At 51.7% G+C, this 20477-nt stretch overlaps 1 long non-coding RNA gene across 4 annotated transcripts; it reads left to right on the top strand.

The window, feature by feature from the left end:
• The first annotated feature begins 429 nt into the window (after positions 1–429).
• Positions 430–20290, top strand: LOC113611361 (uncharacterized). 4 transcript variants are annotated; one of them, XR_003429434.1, is made up of 7 exons: positions 430–1356; positions 14846–15026; positions 15194–15333; positions 16519–16696; positions 17002–17109; positions 17884–18011; positions 20177–20290. It is a non-coding gene; the product is annotated as an uncharacterized LOC113611361 (long non-coding RNA). The 4 variants fall into 4 exon arrangements; XR_003429435.1 differs by lacking the exon at positions 15194–15333; XR_003429433.1 differs by having other exon boundaries at positions 14846–15329.
• The last annotated feature ends 187 nt before the right edge of the window (positions 20291–20477 follow it).

The following is a 20477-nucleotide window of genomic DNA, read 5'->3' as shown; positions in this document are numbered from 1 at the left end:
TCTGTGTATCTGCCCCTGCTCCTCCTGTACACACAATACACAGTTTTAAAAATAAAAATGAAATATAAGCAATAGTAGGCAGAATAATGGCCCCCAAAGATGACCACGTCCTAATCCCCAAACCTGTCAATAGTTACCATAGATGGCAAAGGGGTCTCTGCAGATATGACAAAGTTAAGAATCTTGAGATGGGGGTACTGTCCTTGATTACTTGGATAGGCCCAATGTAATGCTGAGGGTCCTTAAAAGAGAGGCAAAAGGGTCAAAATCAGAGAGGAAGTGACAATGGAAGCAGAGGTTGGAGTGGCTGCGCTTTGAAGATGGAGACAATCAGCCTCTAGAAGCTAGAAAAGGCCAAGAACTAGATTCTCCCCTGGAGCCTCTGGAAGGAACCATTCTGTGGATACGTTGATTTTTAACCCCCTAAAGCCCATTTCTGACTTCTGACCTCCAGAATTGTAAAATATCTAGTCTGTAGCAACTCACTACAGTAGCAGTAAGAAACTAATGCATTAGGGAGCTGCTATATTTCTCATCTAAGAATAGATATGTATACACGAATATACACGTACGTGAATAGATATGTATGGAAGCTAACCTTTAGTGGGCACACTGTGTGTCACCGTTCGAGTGTATTCAATCTACTCAACCAATCTCCACAAGCTGACATTTAGACTGTCTCAGCCAGACCTTGTGACAACCCGAACTCGCGGCCCTCGAGGTGCTGTCCCATTTATGTCCTCTTTCCCACAGGAGCTGCCCACCCAGCTCCCCCGGGTCACTCGGGTGACCTAACGGGACAGAACTGCAGGGCGGACACATGGCCATCCCAAGGCCCAGCACCCTATGGGCGCCACCCGGTCGAATGCTCTCTGCCAGGGCTGTCTGTCCTTCCTGGGGATCGGTTCTTTTGGGGAATAAGGTCGGGGGTTACTCAATTTGAGAAGGAAAGTCTGGCTGAGCCAGCCCTTGCTGGTGTAGATTGCTCGGCGCCAAAGAGCGGACCACCAGGACGCAGGCCACGCAGGCGCAGAACCAGCGCCCCGCGCCGGAGGTCCTAGAGAGCCCCGGGAGGACGGCCGGCGGCGGCGCGCACACGCAGAGGCGAACTCGGACGCCCTGACGTCATCGGAGCGCGCCGACGTTCCCTGGGCGGTGCCGCGGCCTCGGCCCGCGCGGACCCGCCTCACTGGACCCGCCCCCGACAGGACCCGCCCCACAGGCCCAAGGAGTGGGGCTGAACCCCCGCCCAGGGGACCCCTCGCCCCACGCTGGCGAGCGCGCGTCTCCCCGGGCTGCGTGGCCTCAGTGGCGCCCGGCGTGCGTCCACGCGCGGCCCGACCAAGACCGGCGCCGGTAAGGACTGACCCCGGACTGGTCGGCCGTCTGTTTGGCCCACCCGATGATGGACCTAGGGAGTGACTGACCTAGACACGACAACGAACTGTCCCTGGCCTGTTGACCGGGAGGGAGACGGCCTACTTCCGACCGGGGGGACGGTGTCAGGACCAGCGGTGGGGCGGGGCCTCGCTGCGGCGCGGCAGCAGGAGGTGGGCGGGGCCTCTAGGGGCGGGGCCTGTGGGCGGGCGGACAGGGGCGGACCTGCGGACAGGGGCGGGCCTGCGGATGGGGCGGGGCCTGCGGGTGGGGCGGGGCCAGCGGTGGTCCCCAAGGTGCCCTCACCGCCTCCAGCCCGGCTGAAACTGATGGGCGGACCCGCGCGTGCCGTAGGTGGGCCTCGAAAGTCGGACCCGGTGAGGATGAGGCCTAGCAGGGCCCGGGCCGTGACATTAACGTGGCGTGCAGCGGGTCGGTTCTCTGACTTGGAGCAAAGTCTGAGTGTCGGGATTCTGCGAGCACCGACAACTAGAGCTGGAGAGTCAGACACAGACACAGACAGTTGGTTTCGGAAGAAAGTGGCAACTCTGTTAATTAAGGCAACGTTTGTAATCTATAGGTGATGTTTCATTCATCTAATACTGTCAATGAATGTTAACAATTCGTGCCTCACCTAAATGCATTTCTTCGTAAATATTTAGTAACTCCTGTGTGCCTGGCTGTGTTGTAGCTGCTGAGGATTCAACAGTGAGTAGAGCAGACAGAAATCCCTGATGGAAGGAAACTCGGGAGGGGAAGGACTGCGCCACCAGGGAAGTCCAAGTGTATTTCTTTTAAAGTCCTTGTCTAATAGCTCCATTATCTGCACCAGGCCAGAGAGGGTTACCTGCGGGGACTGGAGCTGGTGAGGGGTGTGGCCAGGTGTCCACAGACTGAATGAAACAAGTGGTGCCCAGCCAAAGGACATAAAATTGAAAGCTGAGTAAAACACCTGAGGAGGGGAAGGAAGGTCTGGAAGTGCCTTTCCCCTCATTTTCTCACCCGTATTTGTCAATTTTGAGACACCCCCCAAAGTTGAGGGTGCAGTTTACCACCATACATGTGCTGGCCACAGTGGGGGGCCCTTTGGGATTCACTGGAAGTTATATCATTCTTGTTATTTTTGAACTTACCTGATTCACCTGGTTGAGTCCTTTTCTTCCTTCCTTCCTTCCTTTCTCTCTTTCCTGCATGGCTGCGGGATGTTAGTGCTCCAACCAGGGATCAAACTCGGTCCCTCTTCAATCCTAGCATTTTCAAACTTCTATCTGGGGTCACTTTTTTTTTTTTTCTCCATGGAGAACACCTTCTAGTATTTCATTTGGTATGGGTTTCCTGGTGAAACCAGGAAACTGGATTCTGCCAGGTTTTGTTTCTCTGAAAATTTTTCTGTGCATTCTTTATTTTTCAGGGACATTTTCACTGGGTATAGATGTATAGGTTGGCATTTATTTCTGTTAGCATTCTGAGGATGTTATTCCATTGTCTTCTGGTTTCCATACTTTCTGTCACTCTTATTGTCACTCCTTTGAAGATGACATGTCTTCCTGGGTACTTTAAAGCTTTCCTCTTTATTCTCAGTCAGCAGGTTTACTATACTGTGCCTGGATGTGTTTTTCCCTGTATTTATCCTTTTTGTTCCTCACTGTGCTTCTAGAATCTGTAGCTTGATATCTTTCATCAGTTTCAGGAAAGTCTCAGCTCTTATTTCTTCAGATATTTTGGATGCCTCACTCTCTGCTCTTCATCTAGAATCAATTAAAAATATGCTTGAGGGCTTCCCTGGTGGCTCAGTGGCTAAGAATCCGCCTGCCAATGCAGGGGACACGGGTTCAAGCCCTGGTCCAGGAAGATCCCACATGCCACAGAGCGACTAAGCCCGTGTGCCACAACTACTGAGCCTGCGAGCCACAACTACTGAGCCCATATGTCACAACTACTGAAGCCCATGCGCCTAGAGCCCATGCTCCACAACAAGAGAAGCCACCACGATGAGAAGCCCACGCACTGCAATGAAGAGTAGCCCTCCGCTCGCCGCAACTACAGAAAGCCCGCGCGCAGCAACGAGGACCCAACCCAATTTATTTATTTAAATAAATAAATAAATAATAAATATGCTTGATCTTTCCACTGTACCCACATGTCTCTTATGCTTTTTATTAGATTTTATATCCTTTGACTCTGTTTCGGTCTACATAATTTCTTTTGACCTGCCTTCTGGTTCACCGATTCTCTCTTTATCTTTAGATCTGCTGTCAAAACTATCCATTGAGTCCTTAAATTTAGTTATTCTATTTATTTCTTTTAGAATTTTCATTTGTTTGTTTTTGTTTCCAGGTCTCCCCCTCCCCACATCTGTTAATCTTGCCTTTTGCTCCTTGAGTACATTAAATGTATTTCTTTTTTTTTTTTAATAATAAATTTATTTATTTATTTTTGGCTGTGTTGGGTCTTTGTTGCTGTGTGTGGGCTTTTCTCTAGTTGCGGCGAGCGAGGGCTACTCTTCATTGAGGTAGCTTCTCATTGCAGAGCACAGGCTCTAGGCACACAAGCTTCAGTAGTTGTGGCATGCAGCATCAGTAGTTGTGGCTCACTGGCTCAGTAGCTTTGGTGCATGGGCTTAGTTGCTCCGCGGCATGTGGAATCTTCCCGGACCAGGGCTCAAACCCTTGTCCCCTGCATTGTCAGGAGGATTCTTAACCACTGCACCACGAGGGAAGTCCAAGTGTATTTCTTTTAAAGTCCTTGTCTAATAGCTCCATTATCTGCACCTCTGTTGGGTCTCTTTCTATTGCCTGTTCTTCTTCATCACATCTTATTTCCTGATAATGCCTGGTTACTTTTGATTGAGTGTTGCACATTTTATATTTAAGAAATCATAAAGAACTTGATGATTGGATGACACACTGATGATATTATCTTCTGTTGGAGCAGACTGCCAGGCTAGGAGCACAGGCAATCGTCAGGTCACCTTCATCCTGACGGGTTGGGATCACTTGAAGCTGAGCTTTGCTTCTTACAGGGGCGTATCTCTTTCCTGCTCACTCTGGCTCTAGTGTATAGCTCTTCCAGGGTCCAACCCGAACCTGAAGGGTTCACTGGCCACCCTTCTTACCACAGCCCCTGGGCTCTGTAGCAAGGTTTGATCAGCTTTTCAGCCTCACAGCTGCTGTCTCCAAATCAACAGACACTCCTGGTGACTTGTCTCTCAGACTGAGCCCTCTTCTGGGTCTTAGCCCCACAATTCCTCACTGTCTTGGTAGGAGTTCTAAGAGGTGTATGGGTTTTGTCTTGATACTGTTCCCAGCTCTTTACTTCTCAGCAGAGGGTTGACCTGAACCCTCTATTCCACCATCCCAGGAAATGGGGCCACCTCCCTCTTTTCAAGAGTATGAAATGCAACCTATACTTGGGTTTATACTCCAAGCCCTTGGGAAGCACAGAAATATTCCTGAGAATAGATATGACACATTATCTTTGCATGTAGGAGTTCCTGATTTAGAGTCAGCAACTCAGCATAGACACCAGGTATGCAGGCTGAGATACCCTGCCCTCTTGGGGAGAAGACTAGAAAAGAGACACAAGGATTTACTGGAGCTGTTAATGACACCAATGTGTGAGAAATATTACATTGACTTACTTTTTTAACTGAAATGAGATATGCTCTGAGATACCACTTGCCCACTTATTCAGTGGCACAGAGACCACTCTGGGCTCCAGGTGCAGCATGGCCGTGATGAAGGTCAGTTAGGGGGCCACGTGGGGGATCAGGGCAGCCCCCAAAATTGGCATTGGGTGGGAAGGAGGAGGGGAGGGAGGCGGCGCCAGGTGTGGGGTGGCTGGGGCTCCCTGGAAGGGGCGCTGTGGGAGGGGCCGGAGGTGGAGGCGCAGGAAGTGTCCAGAATGACCTCACGTGATGGGGGGGCGGGGCAAGGGAGCCCATCTGGGGGAAGAGGAGGAATTGGCTAAATTGACTGGCCGTCTGAGCACAAGGGAATTAGTGGTGCGGCAGCGTTGGCAGAATGGGGGGCAGTGCTCTCTGAGGCTCATGTTCTGCCTTCACACCGGCCAGATCCTGAACTGCGGCTGACGTCACAGAATGCCCACTGCACAGAGGCTTACCCAGAGGGGCGTTTAGCATCCTCATCTAGGTCAGAGGTGGACACCATCTATGCTGCCGTAGTAGCTCAGGGCTGGGGCAGCTGTAGGATGGCCATGGAAGCTCCACCACAGGCCCACGGCCCGAGGCAGAAAGGAGGAGTAGCCGAGTGGAGCAAGACTCCCTCTCCTGCATTCCCCCAACACGGACTTCGAGGCGCACACCTGTTCCCCCGGAACCCCCCCAGCCCCCGCAGTCCCCCCTCCCCTCAGAGCCCCCAGCACCTGGGAGCCCCCTTAGTTCCGGCAAGTTGTGTGGATGGCCTCATGGCCCCTGGAGCAGGGCTTAGGTTCTATCCCGAGAGCAGGAGACCCATCAGGGGTAATTGTGGAGGTGGTCAGGCCAGGGTGTCCAGTGGGAAGAGAAGGGCAGGAGTCATGGTGCTCTGAAGGCATAGTTGACGAGCGTGGTGACAGGCTGGCTGTTGGCATGAGAGGAGGGGTCACTCCGGCGTCAGCCTCAGTAGCTGAGCACACAGTAGGGCAGCTTATGCGGGGGTGGGCTGAGGAAAGACCACCTTGCAGTGGGAGGAGTTATTTCGGTGATGTGGATTTGGGGGTGCCCATGAGACACCCGGGGATTTATTGACAGCTTTGAGATGCCTGAGTGGAGGGAGGCCATGGCAACCTGGTGGGTGTTTAAAGCCGTGGGGAGGAGGCCCAGGGCCGACCCTGGACAGATTCCCACCTTCATGGTCAACCAGGTAAAGGAAAGCTCCTTAGGGGGTCAGGGTCAGCTGCCGAGGGCCGGGGGCTGGGGGAGGTGCCAACTTAGTGCGGAGCCTGGCACCCCTCACTCACCTGAGCCCCTCCAGGCGTCAGGAGGGACCCTAGCAGTGGGTTTCTTCAACATGTGTTGTAAGATTTGTCAGAACAAAGCATTTTAACTCAATCAGCCTCTTCCCACTCCAGTATCTCCCTATTATGCGCCCCCTGTGGCATGGAGCACAGGCAGCTGCGGGCATCACCTGGCATCTGGCTGTGGAAGAGCTGAGTTAGGAATATGCCATCTTAACTGCATTTGGACAGATGTTTTGCAATATTTCAATATCAGTAAAAAATTATATCTTCCTGATTTGCACAAATATGAAGGACATTGACTTTTGCCACCTTAAATTTATTTATTTATTTATTTATGTTTTGGCTGTGCCATGTGGCATGTGGGATATTAGTTCCCCGACCCAGGATCGAACCCGCACCCCCTGCACTGGAAGCACGGAGTCTTAACCACTGGACCAGCCAGGGAAGTCCCCCACCTTAAATTTACTCGTTAAAGAACTGGGGGAAATTTTAAATACTGAAATATGAAACAAAAGTGCTGGAGATGAGCATTGAAATCAACAGAAATTATTCAGACATTGAGGCACGAAATACAACAGAAGAATGTTGAGATCACACCGTTCATTAAGAAGAAGAGACCGTGTCAAGTAGAAGTCACGGACAGGCTCTTGAATTGTCAGGTGATTCAATTAACGGAGACAGGAGAATGAAGAGAAGAGTTGTGGTTTCCTCCCAGATCTGATCACGAGGAGGAGTGAGGCCGTGGCACCACGAGGGCCTTGACGGCCTTGATGGCTCAGAGCGCCTTGTCCACAGATCCTTGAAGATCTTCAAAGACTCGTCACTTCACAGGAAAGTGGGAGCTCCTCGTACATGGAAGAAACTTGACAGAGCACTTCCCAAATTTACAATGATTCAAAAATGCATGGGCATAACCAATAACACGTTATAAATACCAATGATATAAAAAAGTGTTAAATCGTGGTTGAGAGTCCACCTGCCGATGCAGGGGACACGGGTTCGTGCCCCGGTCCGGGAAGATCCCACATGCCACGGAGCGGCGGGGCCCGTGAGCCATGGCCGCTGAGCCTGCGCGTCCGGAGCCTGTGCTCCGCAGCGGGAGAGGCCGCAACAGTGAGAGGCCCGCGTACCGCAAAAAAAAAAAAAAAAAAAAAAAGAATTGAAAACATACACGTAGTATGACATAATTGTATTAAGCTAGAAATTGCTAACAGAAAGATACCATGAAATTCTCCAAACACTTAGAAATTAACCTGTTCACTTCTAAATAGTTCATAGGTCAAAGAGGAAGTCTCAGGGGAAATTAGAATGTATTTTGAACTAAATAAAATGTAAAAATTTATGGGCTGCAGATAAGGCAGTGTTTACAGGGAAATTTATAGCACTAAAAGCCTACATAACAAAAGAAGATTGGTCTCAAATGAATTAACTAAGCATCCACCTTAAGAAACTACAATGACGACCAAAAAATAAAAATAAACCCAAAGCAAGCAGAAGGAAAGAAATAATAAAATAAGCATATATATCAACAAAATTGACAATAGCAGAGAAAAATCAGTAAAACCAAAAGCTGGTTCTTTGAAAATACCAAAATATTGATAAATCTCTAACAATACAGACAAGAATAAAAGAAAGGACATATTTTACCAATATCAGGAAAGAGAGGGTATCACTACAAGCCTCAAAGACATGAAAAGGATAGGAAGGAAACACCACAGACAACTTACACACACACAAATTTGACAACTTAGATGAAATGCACCAATTCTTCCAAAACTACAAACTGAAAAAACTCACTCAAGATAAACTGGATAGCTGGAGTAGTCCTTAGGGTGTGTGTGTTTTTCACGCTACCAAAGACTTGGTTCTCACAGACCAGGTGTCCCACAAGTTTAACTGAATTCTGACTCTGTCAGCCTGGAGATAGCACCAGCTTCCACAGGTTAAGGGCTCAGTCCCACAAGACTGACACCACTTCAGCCGCCAATCCAGGTTCACCTGTGCTTCTGACGAACTGACTACAGATCGGAGGTTCCCACGACCCCCTCCTCTGGTTGGATTCACTTGCTAGAGCGGCTCACAGAATTCAGGAATCCAGTTTACTTACTAGATCGCGGGTTTATTATAAGGGATATTAAAGGATATGAATGAACAGCCAGATGGAGAGATATGTATATAAGGCGAGGTTTGGAAGGGTTGGAAGGGTTCCCAATACAGGAGTTTCTGTCCCTGCGGAGTTTAGGGCCTGGCCCGTGGAAGCTTTCTGGTTCACCAACCTGGCAGCTCTCTGAACACACTCCTTTTGGGTTTTCATGAAGGCTCCAACCCTCTAATTATGGTCGGTTCCCCTGGCAAAAATATCCCCATCCTTAGGGGATTTCCAATAGTCACCTCTTACCATAAACCCAGTAGTGGTGGAAAGAGACTTGTTATGAATAACAAGACACCCATTTCACTTCGTGGCTCTGAGGGATTTCAGGGACTGAGGCCAGAAGACCAAATATTGTAACAAAAGATGCTCCCGTTGCCCTTAGGAAATTCTAAGGGGTTTGGGATGAAGACCAAAATATATATTTATTATAAATCACGATATCACAGTCCTGTGACCATAAAAAAAATGAATTTGTAGTTACACTTACTGAAAAAGAAATCTCCAGGCCCAGATGGTTTCAATGGCAAATTCTACCAAATATTTAAAGAAGAAATAACAATAATACTATGCAGTCTCTTCCAGAAAAACAGAACAGGAGGGAATATGTCTGAACTCACATTTTGAGAGCAGCATTATCCTGAGCCCCACACCTAAGAATGCCAAAAAGAAAAAGAAAATTACAGATAATAGCCCTCATAAGCCAACTGCAAAAATCTTCAACAAAATATAATCAAATCAAATCCTGTAATATATATAAAGAATAATGCATCACAACTAACTGGGATTTATCCTGGGAATGCAAAATTGCTTCTTTAGTTGAAATCTGTCATTACAATTCATCATGTTAATGGTCTAAAGAAAAAGATCACACGCCATGTCAATTAAAGTGAAAAAAGCATTTGACAAAATCCAACACCCATTCATGATAAAAACTCTCAGTAAAATGGAACAGAGGGGAACGTCCTCAACCAAATAAGGGTCATCTACAAAAACCTACAGCTTACATCACATGTAATGGCAAAAACTGGACATATTCCCCCTGAAATTAGGAACAAAACAAAGAAATCTACTCTTACCATCCTTATTCAACATCATACTGGAAGTCTTAGCGACCCCAGTGAAAAGGAGATAAAAATACAGAGATTGGAAGGGAAGAAATAAAACTGTCTTTATTCACTGACGATCTGATTATCTGTGTAGAAAATTCCAAGGACTCTGAAAGAAAAACTTGTAGAACTAATTCACAAGTTTGGTAAGGTCTTAGCATGCAGGATCGCAACAGAAAGATCATAATTAGAAACCAGAAAATTTTAAAATAACATTTACAGTAGCGCCAAACATCAAATACTAGGTATAAATCTCCAGAAAACATGCACTGGATCTGTATGTTGAAAACTACAAAATCCTGAAGGAAGAATTTTTTTTAGCTTTTTAGAATTATTTTTTTTAATGTTAAAAATTGAAGTATAGTGATTTACAATATTGTGTTAGTTTCAGGTGTACAGCACAGTGATTCAGTTATACATATGAAGGAAGAATTTTAAGACAAATAAATGGAGAGGCATACCATGTTCATGAATGGAAAGACTCAACATAGTAAAGATATCAGTTCTCCATAAACTGATCTACAGATTAATTACAATTCCAACCACAATTCCAGCAAGACTTTTTGTAGACAGAGACAAGCTGATTCTAAAATTTACATGTACAGATGGAAAAAACGAGAATAGCTTAAACAATTTTGAAAAAGAAGAATAAAGTGTGAGAATCACATTACCCAACCTAAAAACTCACTCTGAAGTTGCAGTAATGAAGACAGTGTGGTATGGGTGAAGGATAGACACACAGATGGACAGAGCAGATTAGAGCCCAGAAATAGGCCCTCACTCCTTTGGCGAACTGATTTTGACAAGGGTACAAAGGCAGTTCAGCAGAGAAAGAATCGTCTTTTCAATAAATAGTGTGGGAGCAACTGGATATTGATGTGAAAAAAGAAAAGAATTTTGATCTAAACCGTATAACTTATGCAAAGATTAACTTTAAATGGGTCATAGGTCTAAACATAAAATCTAAAAATATAAAATGTTTAGATTAAAACATAGGAGAAAATCTTACTAGCATGGAGTTAGGTAAGGAGTTGATAGATTTGACATGAAAAGCAAACTCCATCAAAGGCAAAAATATGTATCCTAATGTTAGTAGCACTGTCAAGAGGGATAGTTGTTTGGAAAGCAGTCTGACAGCATCTGGCAAAATTGAAATGATATATGATCTTTGACCTAGAACTTTCTCTCCGGGGAATTGGGCCATCCCACAGAAAGGAGCATCCATGCTGAGGGTGCAGGGAGAAGGGTTTAGCTGTGCCTGCGGTGGCAGAAACGCGGGGCCACAGGGATGGCCGTGCAGAGAGTGTACTGGACATCCACTAGCATGGCCCCGGAACCGCGTGAGGCTGACCCCAAGCTCTACACTCTGGGAACGCAACAGGGAAGCTGCCCGGGTGAGGAGGGGGCAGAGCCGTGTGTAGTAAAGAGCCGTGTAATGAACCAGCAGCAACCAGTGTGCGCACAGGCCAAGCGCAGCAGGCTCGAGGGGAATCCTACGCAGATGCAGGCGGTGGGTCAGGAGAAATAAGACACCACCTCACGGGCTTTCTTGGAGGGGGTCCTGCTGCAGAGGTGGGAGAAGCCACCGTGTGGAGCCACAGAATGGAAAGGCAGAGGCCGTGGGGTTTTTTGTGGTTTGTTTTTTTTTGGCTGCGCCTCGTGCGGCTTGTGGGATCTTAGTTCCCTGACCAGGGATCAAACCCAGGCCCTCGGCGGCGAGAGCTCAGAGTCTTAACCACTGGACCGCCAGGGAAGTCCCAAGGCCGTGGTTTTAAAACCACAGGAAAGATCACACTTGGGCGTATCTGCAAATGCACACGTATGGGTGGGCACTTGTAACGGGAACTGATGGGGAAGACAAGAACTGGGCAGGTGCTGGTCAGGGGCGCCCAGGGTCTCAGTGGGCACTGAGGCATGGCGGCCCCTGGCTCGAGGACATTGCGGGTGCAGGTGGGGGTGGGGATGGGGGGGCATCGGGAGCCCAGGGGGCCACTCCTCCTAGGTGGTCAGACCTCAGGCCGTGGTGCCCTCTGGGGCCTGCCAGGTGGGGTCTGCTCCAACCACAAGGGCCTTGGTTCTGCCCAAATGCCCTGAGGCCTTTAGGAGGAACAGGGTCTTTTAGACTAAAACCCCCTCTGTTTCCATAGTCAGTGGGTCTGGACACATAATAGCAGGTGGTTAATAAATGTAGCGGAATGAGGGACACTTAGGGTGTCATGGTGTCCCGGGCGTGGGGTGGCAGGGGGAGCCCACAGGAAGGCGCCACGTGGCTGAGGGTCCACGAGAGGCAGCACAGGGCCCCCTGTGGACGGGGCGCGGGGACGGCCACCAGCAGCACAAGGAGAGGTCTGGAGGCCGCCTGGAGAGCAGAGTGGCCACCAGAGCCAGTGGAGCACTTGAGAAAAGCTCCTTGTGTCCCCGGGCGCCGGTCCTGCACGCGGCGGCCTCGCCGTGCCCGGAAGCGGACGTCCCGTCCTGGGCAGGCTGCTGGGGGCTGCTCTGCTCCCGGACCTCAGGATGGAGGGCCCGAGGCTCTGCTCCCAGACCTCAGGACGGAGGGCCGCTCGGGGGCCACTCTTTTGCGGCCATTCAGGACCTCCCAGCCCGCGTTTCCCTAACGGCTCACTTTGGAGACATTGCTCTTCTCCAGGAGGCTATAAATAGAAAACTTGTCTTGAGCGCCTGGCTCAGCCTGACTTACTTCTGCCTCAGAACTGCAGGCGTCAGTGTTGGATATCTGCTGTGGACGCTGGGTTTTATAAACACAGAACCTGGGAGCAGAGACAGTCTTTTTCCTCCTATTTCGCTGTTTGAGGACATGACCATGTGGCCAGTGAGTCTGGCCGGTGGCCAGCACTGAAGGACTAGGAGTCCGTGTGCCCGCGATTACCTCCAAAACAGGACACTTGGGCAGCTGTTTGCCAAGACATGGTTTCAAGAGGTCTGGAACTCGGTCGGGAACGTGGTCTAGAATGAAGTCTTTGATTCCTCAGGCTGTGTTAGTACTTGTCTCCAAACTTCTGTGCCAACCAGTGGGAAGTTATAAAGAGAAGAGGACGGGCGCTGGGGAGCGCGTCACGCGCAGGCAGGACGGGCTCCTCTGTCCCCAGACAGGCCTGTGAGAACACAGCCCCACAGGGGAGCTCCCGGAGCCCGTGCCTCCGGGGAGCGCCGCGGGCATCCTGTCCACGAGGCGGAGCCTCCAGGGCAAGGAGGGGACAGGGGTGCTGAACGCATATGCCGGGGCTGGTTCGAGTCGCTGCTGTGTTGCGGCTGTCGCCCCCTGCTGCCGACGACAGGGCGGTGGCGGGGCTGGACCACGTGTGCGCCTCGTCCCCACTCAGGGGCTGTTGGGAGCCAGGCTGCTGTAAACGTTGTGCTCTCATTTCCCTGGGATGGACGCTGGGTCGTGTTCAACCAGGCTGCTCCGGGGCTGGGGTGGGGCTTGCAGGTTCCTGTCCCCGGGCCGCGGTCCCTGTTTTACCTTAGCCAGTCTGATGGCTGTGGAGGGCATCTCGTGTGGCTCCGAGCTGCCTTCCCTCACGGCTGATGACATGGGCATCTTTCCTCGAGCTTCTTCGCCAGCTGTGCCCGTCTTCAGGGAGGTGTCCAGCTGTGTCTTTTGCCCGCTCCCTAACTGGAATATCTGCTTTACTGTTGAGTCTCCGGAGCGCTCTCTGTGTTCTGGAACTAACCCTTCGTTGGGTTATGTGCTTGCAAATATTTTCATCCGCTCAGCAGGGTCTTTGGCGGAACACAAGTTGGGAGAGCTGGCACGGTTACCACGTTGTCGCCCAATCCACGAACATGCTGTCTCTCTGTTTATTTGGGCTTTTGATTTCTTTTATCAGCATTCTGTAGTTTTCAGCATGCAGTTCTGTCCACATTTTGTTACGTTCAGTCCTAAGTGTCTTATTTTCCAGGGCGTCACTATAGCCAGGGTGGTGTCTTCATTTGGTTTCCACGCGATGACTGATCATTATGAGCACGGAGGCGCCTGCTGACGCATGTGTGGGTTTGCTGAGCCCACTCTGTCCTTCTACACGTGCTTTTGTTGACATGCTGAGATTTCCTACAGTCAGCCATGTCCTATGCAAAGAGGGAGCTTTATTTCTTCCTTCCCAGTTGGTCTGCTTTTCCTTGCCTTATGGAAGCAGCTAGAACTCATAGGGCTGCCCTGAAGGGAGCAGAGAAAGCAAACTCCTGGTCCCACTGCAGCCCCAGGGGAAAGGCTCACGCGTCCAGTCAGGCCCCCGGGGCATCGGCTGGGAGGTGAGCTGAGGCCCACCTCACATGACTCAGACATGGCATCGAGCGTCATTTACGACACAGGGCGGGTCCTTGCCGGCAGTGACAACGATGCAGCTAGCTCCACGGATGGGAACGGACAGTGAAATTGGATGTGGCACCATGGGACCAGGTAATGAGGGCTTGATGGCCAGAGTGAGTGACCTGGGCTCAGTCCAGCAGCTGGCGGAGTTCAAGATAGACGGAGAGAGACAGAGACAGATGGAGAGAGACAGACGGACGGAGACAGGAGATGTGGCGGCAGAGGGAGTCTTCTTTTGTGACTCTGTCCCTTTAGAGTGTGACCTGGGGGGGTACTCGTACAGCCGCAGCCGAGCCTCTGGACGCGGGGTGAGAGTGCCTGGGGCCTGGGCTGTCCTCGTTGGGTCTCACACACTTGAGGCACCAGGTTCCTGGACTCTCGCCAGGGCCACGATAGGTGGCACACGGTGCCTGGCAGGGCGACGCACTCACCTCAGAGCTCTGGGGTCTAGGACGGAGTTCCTTTGGTTTAATTGGCACTTTGGACTTCCCAGGTACCAGAAACTCTGAAGGGATGGATGGTCACGGAGATCTTCGCTTCTCTTAGACTTGGTTTTAGGGGTTGAGAAGCAGCAGGCATCTCCTCGGGACCTGCTGTCCTGGCTGTAGCTGTGACCCCAGCAGGGAGCAGACTCAGGAAGCTGGGCGGGGAAATTGCCACGTGGGAGCTTGGGCCTCCTGCCCATGCTGGCACCTCTGGGAGGGACCGAGCAGGCGGAAGGGAGCCTCTGCACCTCTGGACCTTCCCCGGCTTGCACCCTCGTCCCCCCCCACCCCTCTCCTCGCCAACACCCCTCCTCAGCAGCCCTGACCCCGGCCGCACCCCCCCGCGGCCGCCTGGCCCTTGGGGTCCTCTCTTGTAGTTTAAAAATAACCTCCTTGCAAAGCCTCCCTGAAATCCAGCCCCCCGCACTCTCTCCAGAACCCCAGTGTCCAGCCACCTGGTGGCATCACATGCAGACGTCCACGCAGCTTGTGATGAGCTCAGCGGAAACCAACTGTGAGGACAGGCCGCCCCGCGGCGGTGAGGAGCTCCAGATGGGCTGCGTCCCCGGACGCCCGGGCACAGCTCTCACCTCGGCCCTCCAGGCCCTGCAGCTCAGGTGAGGAGACGCGCAGCCTCCTTCCCGTGCTCTCGGGGGCTGTCCCCGCACCGTGGGTCCCCAAGCTGAGTGCTTGCTGGTGGATAAGCTCGTGGGCTCCAGGCCTTTGGAAGGACCAGCCGCGGTCCCTCCTGTGTCCTCCTTCATCCTCTTCCCTCCACCCCGAGGCTCTGCCCTGCTCTGCGTCCAGCCTCCCGAGTCCATGAGCGGCTCACGGATTTCCAGTGTCTCCTGTGACTCCATTAAAACACGTAAAGACTCTGCATTTCTCCTGAAATACACTTTAGCTGCCTTCCTGTGCCTGTTGGTATTGTCACGTCTAAGTATTTCTAATTTCCATTATGATTTCTTCTTAGACCCATGAACTATTTAGAGATGTTTCCAAATGTATGGTTTTTGTTGTTGTTGTTGTTGTTTGTTTTTACATCTTTATTGGAGTATAATTGCTTTACAATGGTGTGCTAGTTTCTTTATAACAAAGTGAATCAGTTGTACACATACATATGTTCCCATATCTCTTCCTCTTGCATCTCCCTCCCTCCCACCCTCCCTATCCCACCCCTCTAGGTGGTCACAAAGCACCGAGCTGATCTCCCTGTGCTATGCGGCTGCTTCCCACTAGCTATCTACCTTACGTTTGGTAGTGTATATATGTCTATGCCTCTCTCTCGCTTTGTCACAGCTTACCCTTCCCCTCCCCATATCCTCAAGTCCATTCTCTAGTAGGTCTGTGTCTTTATTCCTGTCTTACCCCTAGGTTCTTCGTGACTTTTTTTTTCTTAAATTCCATATATATGTGTTAGCATACGGTATTTGTCTTTCTCTTTCTGATTTACTTCACTCTGTATGACAGACTCTAGGTCTATCCACCTCATTATAAATAGCTCAATTTCGTTTCTTTTTATGGCTAATATTCCATTGTATATATGTGTCACATCTTCTTTATCCGTTCATCTGATGATGGACACTTAGGTTGTTTCCATCTCCTGGCTATTGTAAATAGAGCTGCAGTGAACATTTTGGTACATGACTCTTTTTGAATTATGGTTTTCTCAGGGTATATGCCCAGTAGTGGGATTGCTGGGTCATATGGTAGTTCTATTTGTAGTTTTTTAAGGAACCTCCATACTGTTCTCCATAGTGGCTGTACCAATTCCCATTCCCAGCAGCAGTGCAAGAGTGTTCCCTTTTCTCCACACTCTCTCCAGCATTTATTGTTTGTAGATTTTTTGATGATGGCCATTCTAACGGGTGTGAGATGGTATCTCACTGTAGTTTTGATCTGCATTTCTCTAATGATTAACGATGTCGCGCATTCTTTCATGTGTTTGTTGGCAATCTGTATATCTTCTTTGGAGAAATGTCTGTTTAGGTCTTCTGCTCACTTTTAGATTGGGTTGTTTTTTTTTTGTTATTGAGCTGCATGAGCTGCTTGTAAATTTTGGAGATTAATCCTTTGTCAGTTGCTTCATTTGCAAATATTTTCTCAAAGAGCACGGAGGGGACAGACAGCATCGTTTCCAGGTGGGAAGAGCATGAGCTTGGAGCCCTCCGGCTGCATTTGTCAGATCTGAAAAGCATGAGTGCCCGTCAGTGCGGGACTTCAATAACATCCTGATGGACCCACGAAATGCACATTCACAGCCATTAACAGCAGACACACCTCGAAGGTAATCATGAAGACTTTGAAGACTGGTAAATGAAAAAGACACTCAGTGATGCTGTGGGAGGGGGAGTGGATAACTGTGATACAGGACCATCTGGAGGCGGCTTGGCTGGACTCCATGAGGATGGGCCAAGGGATGGCGGGAGAGGGCCAGGCCTCCCGGCTGAGACCTGCATGGTGACAGGACCCTCCCCCAAAGGCAAGAGACCTTTGAGGTAAAGGGCTCGGTTCTGATCCTGACCTCTGACCCGGGCAGCGACACCGCAGTTCTGCCTACTGCCCGGCACCCACTGTGCTTCGTGTCCGTAGGCAGTTGGGAGCCCTCGTGGTCTCTGACCTGCTCTGACCCTCGCCCGACCCGACCGCAGTCCATCTGTAGAGACCAGGCGCCGCTCCAGCAGTTGAGAGGCCGGAAAGGTGAGCATCACCTGCACCCTCGTCCCTTGTGGCCACGTTGGGGGTAGAGGTCACCAGATGGGCGGTTCCATCCTTCCTGGGATGCGGCCAAGACGACGCTGACCCCCCAGCATTGACCATGGGCCGGGCGCATCCAGCCACGTAATCGGTCTGTGGGGGGAGGGCTGCTGCCAGAGGTGCCTGTGTCCATGTGAGGAGCCCAAGGTCAGAGCTTAGACACCTGGCCCAGAGGAGGAGGAAGGACAGCAGGAGGGGGTAGAGAGGATGCGGGAGGAAGAGCAGGGGGTGAGCCAGGGGCTCCAGGCCAGTCCAGAGCGTCTGTATTTGTTTAGGGTGCAGGTACCTATAAAGGTTGTACCCAGGTGAGCCTCTGATGTGGCCGTCAGACCCAGAGAACCTCAAAGAAGCTGGCTGAGGCCTGGGTGGAAATCGCTATAGGGATTTAACTCAGACTGCGAAGGCTTAGGGTGGGCATAAGTAGCCACCTGGCACTGGTAGCCAGCAGGGTGAGGGATGGGGGAATGTGCTCAGGCATTGGGGACGGGCTGGTCCTGAGGGTCCGTGTGCCAGAAGCCAGCACCTGCCCGAATCCACCTGACCCTGGTCACATTCCCCTGCCTGGTGACAAGACCCTCCTCCAAAGGCAAGACCCCTTAGAGGGAAAGGGCTCAGTGCCAACCCTGACCAATGACGCGAGGCCCATTGTGGGTTGGAATGGCAGTGACCCCACAGTTCCACCCGCTGCCTGGCACCCACTCTTCTTCGTGTCCGTAGGTGTTTGGAGGCCCCCGGGGTCCCTGACCTTCTCTGACCCTCACCTGCCCAGCTCCATCTCTCCTGCCCCATCCCTGGGTGCATTTCCATCGAGGAGGCACATCTCCCAGCAGCAAGAGGTCAGATGGGTAAGCATCACCTCGTCTCTTGTGGCCACAGTGGGGACAGAGGCCCATGGGTGGGTGCCTCCGTCCTCTCTGGCTCCAGCCAAGCTGACTCGGACCCCACCCCACTGACCCTGGGCCAGGCCCCTGCAGCCCCTTCTGCCTCCGTGGGGGGAGGGCTGCTGCCAGAGGTGCCCGTGTCCACGTGAGGAGCCCGAGGTCAGAGCTTAGACACCTGGCCCAGAGGAGGAGGAAGGACAGGAGGAGGGGGTAGAGAGGATGCGGGAGGAAGAGCAGGGGGAGACAGATAGAAGATGGAGCCAGTGGGGAGGTGCATGCAGGGTGACGGAGGGAGGAGGAGGTAAGACAGGAAGAGGGGGAAGGACAGGAAAGATGGAGGGCGGTGGGACGCAGGAGCAGTAGGGGAGAGTGGCTGAGTGTCTGAGGAGTAGGTCTGGGTGTCGGGAAATGGGGAGAATGCGGAAGGAAGGGTGGAGGCGAGTGGCCAGTGGGGACAGAGGAGGAGGAAGGATGGAGAAGGGATGCAAGAAGCGGGCAGGAGGGGAGGGTGCAGGAGGAGGTGAAGGGTGAAGGCTAGGGGTGCGAGGGAGGGGAGGGGAGGCGTGTGGATGGAGGGGAGGCGAGCGGAGCAGGGCAGGGTGCGGGGAGGTGCTCAGAGCTTCGGAAGCCCCACAGCCCGGCGCCCTCTCCAAGCCCTGTGCTTGTGCCCTGCGTCCTCGAAGTACCCTGTCCATCGTGCCCCAGATCAGGGGCACTGCCAGGTGAGGACGTTTGTGTTCGGGCTGTGGGCCGGGCTGGGACACAGGGCCTCATCCTGAGCAGTGCCCTGTCCCAAGTCCTCTTGACGTGTCACTGGCCCAACACATCCCAGCCGCGTTCCCGATGGGCTGGGCCTTCTGCAAGTGTCCAGGAACGAGTGGGTCCCTCTGCGTGAATGGGGACCGTGAGGCCCTTCCCCCATCGCCTTGTTCAGAATTGTGGACCTAGAGACGGTCTCAGCAGCACAGAGGCTGCCTGAGGTCAAACATGTCCTCCTCTCCCCAAGCCACACCCTCCTGATCAGCTGCGGTGTCGTCTGAGCTGATTCACCAGCCAGCACCAGCTTTGAGTTCAGTCAGCTGGAGTAGGTGTGAGCATCTCGTCCTAGAGACCCCCGGTCCCCAGTCCCTGCTCTGCTTCCCGAGTGGGGCCATCCTGGGTGGGCGCCCGGTCCTGGGAGGAGCCTAGTGGGCAGGAGCCCAGGGCCGCCCTTGACCAGGAGCGCCCCTGCCACCTTCAGGGTCTCCTGGGGCTGAGACTGTGGGGAATCGGGCTCAGAGAGCTCTTTTTCTTCAATTCACACATCACTAAATTTAGCTGTTAAAATACACCGATCAGTGGTTTTCAGAGTATTTACAAAGTTGTGCAACCGTCACCACTGTGTCCACATTTCACCACCTCGTAACAAAGTCTGGTATCCGTCAGCAGAGAACCCCCCAGCCCCTCCCCCAGCCCTGGAGACCACTGGTCGAGTTTCTGTCTCTACGGATCTGGCGATGCTGGACGTTTCAGATCAATGGGATCACTGTGGTCTCTTGTATCCAATTTCTTTCACTGAGCATCATCTCCATCCATGTTGTAGCCCGGATCAGTATTTCCTGTCCGCAATACAGGAGGGTTCTAATTTCTCCGCATCCTTGTGTTACTGGTGATAGCCATTCCGTGGGTGAGGAGTGGTGTGTCCCGTGGCCTTGTCTCTGAAGCTGGGTAGACTTCGGAGAAAGGTCTATCTATGTCCTCTGTCCATTTTCTAATTGGTCTACTTCTTTTGATTTGAGTTCGGAGTTTTTATATATTCTGTATACTAGGCCCCTTATCAGATAGGTGATTCACAAATCTTTTTATTCATTGTGTGTCTTTTCACTTTCTTGATGGTGTCATTTGAAGCACAGAAGTTTCTCGTGTTGATAAAGTCCAGTTTATCCATTTTTTTCTGTTGCTCGTGCTTTTTTACTTGTGTATTTGTTGTGTGTGTGGCCATGCTATGCAGCATGTGAGATCTTAGTTCCCCGACCAGGGATGGAACCCGTGCCCCTGCAGTAGAGGCACAGAGTCCTAACCGCTGGGCCGCCAGGGAAGTCCCGTGTTGCTCGTGCTTCTGGTGCTCGAGCAAACTGTGATTCCCGCAGGAGCCCCTCTGCAGCCGGCAGCCACCCTCTCCTTTGCTCCGCGCCCAAGGCCGGGATCGCAGCTCACTGCGCAGCTCAGCACTTCGCCTGGGCCTCCTGGCCCCCTGCTTGCCCCTCATCACCTCACTGTGACAGGGTTTCCCAGGCGGCTCGGAGGGGAGTCTGGAAGCGGAAGGAAGTGTTACGAGGTGTGGGTGCGAGCCATGACCCGCCACCCCGGCGGCGTGGTTTTCTCCCCTCATCAGACAGACGGGGGAGCTGCCGACAAGGAGCCAACTCCAACTTGCTGGCTCTCTGAAGC

Source organism: Aethalodelphis obliquidens, unplaced genomic scaffold (genome assembly GCF_003676395.1).
Source record: "Aethalodelphis obliquidens isolate GAN/ISIS:26980383/991018 unplaced genomic scaffold, ASM367639v1 scaffold69, whole genome shotgun sequence".
Classification (NCBI taxonomy): Eukaryota; Metazoa; Chordata; class Mammalia; order Artiodactyla; family Delphinidae; genus Aethalodelphis; species Aethalodelphis obliquidens.
This window is presented reverse-complemented; position numbering and strand designations above follow the sequence as displayed.